Source organism: Triticum urartu, chromosome 1A, assembly GCF_056163025.1.
Source record: "Triticum urartu cultivar PI428250 chromosome 1A, HENAU_Tu73, whole genome shotgun sequence".
In the NCBI taxonomy this organism is placed as follows: domain Eukaryota; kingdom Viridiplantae; phylum Streptophyta; class Magnoliopsida; order Poales; family Poaceae; genus Triticum; species Triticum urartu.
The window spans coordinates 518,519,198-518,529,359 of NC_141873.1; positions in this window are offsets into that span (position 1 = coordinate 518,519,198).

Here is a 10,162-nt window from a genome sequence, read left to right on the forward strand (position 1 = left end):
AAAATAAAAGATCAACCCCAACATGCGACACGGTCCCGATCGCCCCAACTGGGCACCACTACTGATCATCAGGGAAAGACACATAGTAACGGCGTGAGTCTTCGTCGAACCCCCACTTGAGCTCAAGCGCATCATCTGGAACGGAATCATCGGTCCCTGCATCTGGTTTGGAAGTAATCTGTGAGCCACGGGGACTCAGCACTCTCGCACCCTCGCGATCAAGACTATTTAAGCTTATAGGTAAGGCAAGGTAATATGTGGAGCTGCAGCAAGCGACTAGCATATATGGTGGCTAACCTGTTTGCAAAAGAGAGCGAGAAGAGAAGGCGAAGCCGAACGAGAAACTATAGAACAACCTACGGCAAACATTACTCCAACACCATGTTCACTTCCCGGACTCCGCCGAGAAGAGACCATCACAGTTACACACGCAGTTGATTCATTTTAATTAAGTTAAGGTTCATGTTATCTACAATCGGACATTAACAAATTCCCATCTGCCCATAACCGCGGGCATGGTTTTCGAAAGTTCAAATCCCTGCAGGGGAGTCCCAACTTAGCCCATCACAAGCTCTCATGGTCAACGAAGGATAAACCTTCTCCCGAGACATTCCGATCAGACTCGGTATCCCGGTTCTACAAGACAACTTCGACAAGGTAAAACAAAACCAGCAACACCGCCCGAATGTGCCGACAAATCCCGATAGGAGCTGCACATATCTCGTTCTCAGGGCACACTCAGATGAGCTCTCCATACAACTAAAACCAAACCTCGAGTTTCCCCGAGGGGGCGCTGCACAGGGCTCTAGTTTGGACCAACACTCAGAGGAGCACTGGCCCGGGGGGGTTTAAATAAGATGACCCTCGGGCTCCGGAAACCCAAGGGAAAAAAAGGCTAGGTGGCTAATGGTAAAACCAAGGTTGGGCATTGCTGGAAGAGTTTTATTCAAGGCGAACTATCAAGGGGTTCCCATTATCACCCAACCGCGTAAGGAACGCAACATCCGGGAACATAACACCGATATGACGGAAACTAGGGCGTCAAGAGTGGAACAAATCACTAGGAAAAAGGCCGAGCCTTCCACCCTTTACCAAGTATATAGATGCATTAAGATAATAAGATAATATAGTGATATCCCAACAATAACCAATGTTCCAACATGGAACGATCTCCAATCTTCACCTGCACCTAGCAACGCTATAAGAGGGGCTGAGCAAAGCGGTAACATAGCCAAACAACGGTTTGCTAGGACATGGTGGGTTAGATGTTTGACATGGCAATTTGGGAGGCATGATAAGCAAGTGGTAGGCATCGTAGCATAGGCATAGCAAAAGAGCGAGCATCTAGCAAGCAAAGATAGAAGTGATTTCGAGGGTATGATCATCTTGCCTGCAAAGTTGTCAGAGTTGACTTGATCCTCGTAAGCACACTCAACAGGCTCCTCGTTAGCGAACTCATCTCCCGGCTCTACCCAAACAAGACAAACAAGCAAAAGGAACACAATCAACCACGTGCAAAGCTCAAACAAATATGATGCAAACATGGTATGCTATGCGGGATGCGATATGTGATGCATATGCAAGATTTGACAAGGAATGATTGAACCTGGCCTCAACTTGGAAATCCAAGAGTGCCACTGGAAAGGTGAGGTGATTTCGGTTGAAATCGATATAAAGATCACCGGAATCGGATGTACGGTTTGGAAATGGCAAGCAAAACAAATATGGCACCGGTCTGCGATAAATAGCAAGTAGCCATCTAAATGCATCAAGATAAATATGCTACAGCACTCAAACATGGCAACAAAATACATGGCAGGGATCCACTCATGATGCTTGACAAAAGATGAACACTAAGCTACGGCCAATTCATCCATTAACATGTTCAAACAAGCATGGCAAAAATGCAAACGATAATAGGTTTCAGACTTAGTGAAATTAACATAAGTCTGGAATTTCACATCAGGTAGCACATTTTGGAGCATGAAAACTATATGCTACAGGAACTTAACATGGCAAAGAAAGGCATGACATGAATCTACTCAAAGCACTTAACAAAAGTCCCTTACTGACCTTGGGCCAAAAGGGATCAGAAAATACAATTGCAAGCATGCGAACATGGCAAAAACATAATCAGATTACAGACAGAGAAAAACTGGAACATGCAAATCTGTTAACGAATAGAGATGTTCACGAGCTCGATGCACTCACTACAGAGCAAGGCATGACAATCTAAGCATACACCCATCAAGAATACATATCATAGAAGCTATACATGGCAAGAACAACAACATAGCATGCACGGATCAATAACAACATCCTCGGCAAAATCGCTAACAAGCCAACAATCTGCCAGGATTCACGAAATAGCAAAAGTAGAGCTCGATTGACTCAAGCTATGGTGCTCCATAAATGCCAACAAGGACATCGATGGATAGAGCACCACAATATTAACAAATCATCCTTACTGACGATCCTCAAAAGAGGCACGGATCACTAGGAAACAACATGAACATATGGCGTATTGATAAAATCAGATCAAGGACTTAGTGAAATTCTAAGTCCCTGAAAACAGCATTAACGAATGCACTACTTTGCAAGCTTGTGCTAGTCACCACACATGTCACAAAAATACATGGTAAGCACCTCTGTAAAGATGGCATGACATATAACAAAACACATGTAGAGCTCAGGAGCATATCATGCACACATTAATCATGGCAAAAATGACAAATAGCTATTTGGTGCAGCAGATCTGACAATCATCTCAAATAGCTCTCTTCCAACAGCATTTCGGGCATCAAGATGAGCTCAAATGAAAATGATGCAATGAGATGAAATGATGTACTCTCTGAGACGAACATTTTGATATGCTACACGCGCAAAACGGAGCTACGAATGCAAAAGGTTCGTCGTAAAGGGTTACGTCGATGCAAGTTTTGACACTGATCCAGATGACTCTAAGTCTCAATCTGGATACATATTGGAAGTGGGAGCAATTAGCTAGAGTAGCTCCGTACAGAGCATTGTTGACATAGGAATTTGCAAAATACGTACGGATCTGAATGTGGCAGACCCGTTGACTAAACTTCTCTCACAAGCAAAACATGATCACACCTTAGTACTCTTTGGGTGTTAATCACATAGCGATGTGAACTAGATTATTGACTCTAGTAAACCCTTTGGGTGTTGGTCACATGTCGATATGAACTATGGGTGTTAATCACATGGTGATGTGAACTATTGATGTTAAATCACATGACGATGTGAACTAGATTATTGACTCTAGTGCAAGTGGGAGACTGAAGGAAATATGCCCTAGAGGCAATAATAAAGTTATTATTTATTTCCTTATTTCATGATAAATGTTTATTATTCATGCTAGAATTGTATTAACCGGAAACATAATACATGTGTGAATACATAGACAAACATAGTGTCACTAGTATGCCTCTACTTAACTAGCTCGTTGATCAAAGATGGTTAAGTTTCCTAACCATAGACATCAGTTGTCATTTGATTAACGGGGTCACATCATTAGAAGAATGATGTGATTGACTTGACCCATTCCATTAGCATAGCACTTGATCGTTTAGTTTGTTGCTATTGCTTTCTTCATGACTTATACATGTTCCTATGACTATGAGATTATGCAACTCCCGTTTACCGGAGGAACACTTTGTGTGCCACCAAACATCACAACATAACTAGGTGATTATAAAGGTGCTCTACAGGTGTCTCCGAAGGTACTTGTTGGGTTGGCATATTTCGAGATTAGGATTTGTCACTCCGATTGTCGGAGAGGTATCTCTGGACCCTTTCGGTAATGCACATCACCTAAAGCCTTGCAAGCATTGCAACTAATGAGTTAGTTGCGAGATGATGTATTATGGAACGAGTAAAGAGACTTGTCGGTAACGAGATTGAACTAGGTATTGAGATACCGACGATCGAATCTCGGGCAAGTAACATACCGATGACAAAGGGAACAACGTATGTGGTTATGCGGTTTGACCGATAAAGATCTTCGTAGAATATGTGGGAGCCAATATGAGCATCCAGGTTCCTCTATTGTGTCTCGGTCATGTCTACATTGTTCTCGAACCCGTAGGGTCCGCACGCTTAAGGTTTCGATGACAGTTATATTATGAGTTTATGAGTTTATGAGTTTTGATGTACCGAAGGAGTTTGGAGTCCCGGATGAGATCGGGGACATGACGAGGAGTCTCGAAATAGTCGAGACATAAAGATTGATATATTGGACGACTATATTCGGACACAGGAATGGTTCCGGGAGTTATCGGATATAAAACGGAGTACTGGGGGTTACCGGACCCCCCCCCCCCCGGGGGGGGGGGGGGTTAATGGGCCTCATGGGCCCAAAGTGGAGCAGAGGAGGGGCGGCCAGGGTAGGCTGCGCACCCCCTCCACCTCTAGTCCGAATTGGACAAGGAGGGAGGGGCGGCACCCCCCCTTTCCTTTCTCTCCTCTCTTCCTTCCTTCCCCCTCTCCTAGTTGGACAAGGAAAGGAGGGAGTCCTACTCCCGGTAGGAGTAGGACTCCTCCCTGGCGCACCTCCTCCTGGCCGGCCGCCCCTCCCCCTTGCTCCTTTATATACGGGGGCAGGGGGCACCTCTAGACACAACAATTGATCCTTGAGATCTATTAGCCGTGTGTGGTGCCCTCCTCCACCATAATCCCCGATAATATTGTAGTGGTGCTTAGGCAAAGCCCTGCGACGGCAGAACATCAAGATCGTCACCACGCTGTTGTGCTGACGTAACTCTTCCCCGACATTCTTCTGGATCGGAGTCCGGGGATCGTCATCGAGCTGAACGTGTGCTAGAACTCGGAGGTGTCGTAGTTTTGGTGCTTGATTGGTCGGGCCGTGAAGACGTACGACTACATCAACCGCGTTGTGCTAACGCTTCCGCTTTCGGTCTACGAGGGTACGTGGACAACACTCTCCCCTCTCGTTGCTATGCATCACCATGATCTTGCGTGTGCGTAGGAATTTTTTTGAAATTACTACGTTCTCCAACACATTGACCTCTGGCACAAGGACCCCAACACTCCTATGCCTGACTTCAAGCTGACTTATGGCCAAAGTCACATGCTAACCGCCTTCATAGGCGAAGAAAAATGGAAATTTGAGAAGGTCAGGCAGTTGAAGAAAGCACTGTACAAGAAGGAGTGCCTTCTGAAGAAAAACATCGTGAAAATGACCACTGATGAACTCATTGCTGCTCAAACGGAGATCAAAAACCTCAATGATGAATTTGACGCGTACCGTGCAGATTGGCTTGGAGCCAAAGTCGGGTTTGTAAAGTTAGCTGAAAAATTCACTACCAATGTTGTAGCCCCAACGCAACAAGAAATTCCTCAGGCTGAAGCATCTGCTCAGCCTACTGAAGAAAATTCCAGCACCGCTGATGACAATCAGGCTGCTGAAGAAAATGCTAGTACCAGAGCTGATGACTGCATTCCAACCGCTGATGAAACTGCCAGGGCAACCACTAGTGTTGCGCCTGAAGAAACTGTCAGGACAGCTGAAGCTTCAACCGTTGTGCCTGAAGAAACTGCCAGGGCAACTACATCAGTTGTGCCTGAAGAAACGCAACCAATTTCCTCTGCTTCTCCTACACCTACATCAAGTCCAATTATTCCTTCTACATCAGAAGCAAAGAAGACCAAGGGTGCAGAGCGTGCAGCTGTGAAGAAAAGGAAAGCATCAACTTCATCAGAATCTTCAGCTCCGAAGAAGATGAAGAAATTGACCAGCTCTTTTGAAAATCTGATTGATGCTGTTCCAGTCTCAAGCATGCCATCAAAGGAACTCGTTCCTTTTGATGAAGAATACGTGATCCCAAGCGGATCCGATGAAGACATTCCTTCTGCTGCTTCTTCAGAGCAGTTGGATGAAGAAATTGAAGTGGATGCCCTTCAACACCGGTTGTCTCATCGCCGATGCCTCAGTTTACTGCTGAAGAGGCCGGCGTTGAAGAAATAAATGAAGATGAGGATGTGTACATTGGGTGCACAACGCCAGTGATGAAGGATGACTTTTGGGAAAGTCGGCACCCCAATTTTCCTTTGTTCACTCCTCTGCAACAAATTCCTCAGTCCCCCGTGACTACTGAAGTTCAAATGGGATCTGAAGAACCACACCCCATCCCGTCTATACCTGAAGAGATTCCAGCCACTAGTGCTGATGAAATCACTGCTGAAGAATTGAAGACCCAGGCTGCCACTGAAGAAGAAACTGAAATTCCTCAGCCTAGGGATCCCGAGATTGCGATTCCTGAGGTTGTGATGCAATTGACTGACACTCCTCAGCCCAAGCCAAAGTATCCTTTCTCAAAGAAGCCAAAATTCAAGGTTGATGACTTCTTCCACGAGCATGTATTCTTCACGGACTACAACCCATATGACTCTGCTCGTCTTAGAAGGAAGCGTTTCTAGACTGCCAGCCAAGCAAACTTCTATTCTTCGCCGCTTTTAAACAAAGACAAAGTCTTCGACCATGAGCATATTCCTCACATAGACATGGAATCACTGCCTTGCTTCGCGCCAGTCCTCAGTGTTCTTTATGACGCTGGACTGCTCAACTTTTGCACTGATATTATTGATTGGAATGAAGAGCTAATTCTCCAGTTCTATGCAACGCTGCACATCACAAGAGATGCTAAAGATGTGAACTCTTGGGTATTGGACTGGATGACAGAGAATACACACTTCAAAGCACCGGCCTCTGAATTGCTTCATGCCCTGCTTGTCAGTTGTAACGCCCTCGATGCGGCTATATCTCCTACGTGTCGAAGCACGACTTAGATGCATAACCGCATTGAAAGCAATGTCGCAAGTAAGGTAATCTTCACAACAACCCATGTAAATAGATAATAGGGAAAAAGGTACATAGTTGGCTTACACTCGCCACGTCACATAAAGTACATAAATAACATCCAATACACTCATGGTTCGACTACGGTACCAAAATAAAAGATCAACCCCAACATGCGACACGGTCCCGATCGCCCCAACTGGGCACCACTACTGATCATCAGGGAAAGACACATAGTAACGGCGTGAGTCTTCGTCGAACTCCCACTTGAGCTCAAGTGCATCATCTGGAACGAAATCATCGGTCCCTGCATCTGGTTTGGAAGTAATCTGTGAGCCACGGGGACTCAGCAATCTCGCACTCTCGCGATCAAGACTATTTAAGCTTATAGGTAAGGCAAGGTAATATGTGGAGCTGCAGCAAGCGACTAGCATATATGGTGGCTAACCTGTTCGCAAAAGAGAGCGAGAAGAGAAGGCGAAGCCGAACGAGAAACTATAGAACAACCTACGGCAAACATTACTCCAACACCATGTTCACTTCCCGGACTCCGCCGAGAAGAGACCATCACGGTTACACACGCAGTTGATTCATTTTAATTAAGTTAAGGTTCATGTTATCTACAATCAGACATTAACAAATTCCCATCTGCCCATAACCGCGGGCACGGCTTTTGAAAGTTCAAATCCCTGCAGGGGAGTCCCAACTTAGCCCATCACAAGCTCTCACGGTCAACGAAGGATAAACCTTCTCCCGAGACATTCCGATCAGACTCGGTATCCCGATTCTACAAGATAACTTCGACAAGGTAAAACAAAACCAGCAACACTGCCCGAATGTGCCGACAAATCCTGATAGGAGCTACACATATCTCGTTCTCAGGGCACACTCAGATGAGCGCTCCATACAACTAAAACCAAACCTCGAGTTTCCCCAGGGGGCGCTGCATAAGGCTCTAGTTTGGACCAACACTCAGAGGAGCACTGGCCCGGGGGGGGTTTAAATAAGATGACCCTTGGGCTCCGGAAACCCAAGGGAAAAAGAGGCTAGGTGGCAAATGGTAAAACCAAGGTTGGGCATTGCTGGAAGAGTTTTATTCAAGGCGAACTGTCAAGGAGTTCCCATTATCACCCAACTGCGTAAGGAACGCAAAATGCGGGAACATAACACCGATATGACGGAAACTAGGGCGGCAAGAGTGGAACAAATCACTAGGCAAAAGGCCGAGCCTTCCACCCTTTACCAAGTATATAGATGCATTAAGATAACAAGATAATATAGTGATATCCCAACAATAACCAATGTTCCAACATGGAACGATCTCCAATCTTCACCTACAGCTAGCAACACTGTAAGAGGGGCTGAGCAAAGCGGTAACATAGCCAAACAATGGTTTTCTAGGACATGGTGGGTTAGATGTTTGACATGGCAATTTGGGAGGCATGATAAGCAAGTGGTAGGCATCGTAGCATAGGCATAGCAAAAGAGCGAGCATCTAGCAAGCAAAGATAGAAGTGATTTCGAGGGTATGATCATCTTGCCTGCAAAGTTGTCAGAGTTGACTTGATCCTCGTAAGCACACTCAACGGGCTCCTCGTTAGCGAACTCGTCTCCCGGCTCTACCCAAACAAGACAAACAAGCAAAAGGAACACAATCAACCACGTGCAAAGCTCAAACAAATATGATGCAAACATGGTATGCTATGCGGGATGCGATATGTGATGCATATGCAAGATTTGACAAGGAATGATTGAACCTGGCCTCAACTTGGAAATCCAAGAGTGCCACTGGAAAGATGAGGTGATTTCGGTTGAAATCGATATAAAGATCACCGGAATCGGATGTACGGTTTGGAAATGGCAAGCAAAACAAATATGGCACCGGTCTGCGATAAACAGCAAGTAGCCATCTAAATGCATCAAGATAAATATGCTACAGCACTCAAACATGGAAACAAAATACATGGAAGGGATCCACTAATGATGCTTGACAAAAGATGAACACTGAGATACGGTCAATTCATCCATTAACAGGTTCAAACAAGCATGGCAAAAATGCAAACGGTAACAGGTTTCAGACTTAGTGAAATTAACACAAGTCTGGAATTTCACATCAGGTAGCACACTTTAGAGCATGAAAACTATATGTTACAGGAACTTAACATGGCAAAGAAAGGCATAACATGAAGCTACTCAAAGCACTTAACAAAAGTCCCTTAGTGACCTTGGGCCAAAAGGGATCAGAAAATACATTTGCAAGTATGCGAACATGGAAAAAACATAATCAGATTACAGACTTAGAGAAAAACTGGAACATGCAAATCTGTTAACGAATAGAGATGTTCACGAGCTCGATGCACTCACTACAGAGCAAGGCATGACAATCTAAGCATACACCCATCAAGAATACATATCATAGAAGCTATACATGGCAAGAACAACAATATAGCATGCACGGATCAATAACAACATCCTCGGCAAAATCGCTAACAAGTCAACAATCTGCCTGGATTAACGAAATAGCAAAAGTAGAGCTCGATTGACTCAAGCTATGGTGCTCCCTAAAAATAGCATTAACGAATGCACTACTTTGCAAGCTTGTGTTAGTCACCACACATGTCACAAAAATACATGATAAGCACCTCTGTAAAGATGGCATGACATATAACAAAACACATGTAGAGCTCAGGAGCATATCATGCACACATTAATCATGGCAAAAATGACAAATAGCTATTTGCTGCAGCAGATCTGACAATTATCTCGAATAGCTCTCTTCCAATAGCATTTCGGGCATCAAGATGAGCTCAAATGAAAATGATGCAATGAGATGAAATGATGTACTCTCTGAGGCGAACACTTTGATATGCTACACGCGCAAAATAGAGCTACGGATGCAAAGTTATGGCATGATGAAAAACGCAAAATAACTAGGGTTTCGGGGGAAAGTCAACCGAGGAGAAAGTCTCAGATCCAGATCTGGCACGGTTCATGATGCGCTCGCCGGAGTTCACTGCAGCTCGCCGAACTTGGCGCGGTGGCCGGACTTGGCGCAGCGCACGCCGACGAGGGAGGAAGGCGGCGGGGACGGCGGACGTCGGCGGCGAGGCTGCGGCGGTGGGGGCGGCGAGGTGCGGCCGGCGCGGGACGAAGCGCGGCTCCGGCCGGCGAGGAGCGCGCGGCGGCACGGCTACTGGAGATGGCGAGGTGGCGGCGCTGGGTGGCTCGGGCGCCGGACGGGAGGAGGAAGGAGACGGGCGGCGGCGCTCCGATCCGGGCCGCGGGGGCCCTACGCGGGCCGGGCGGGCCGGCGCGCGGGTG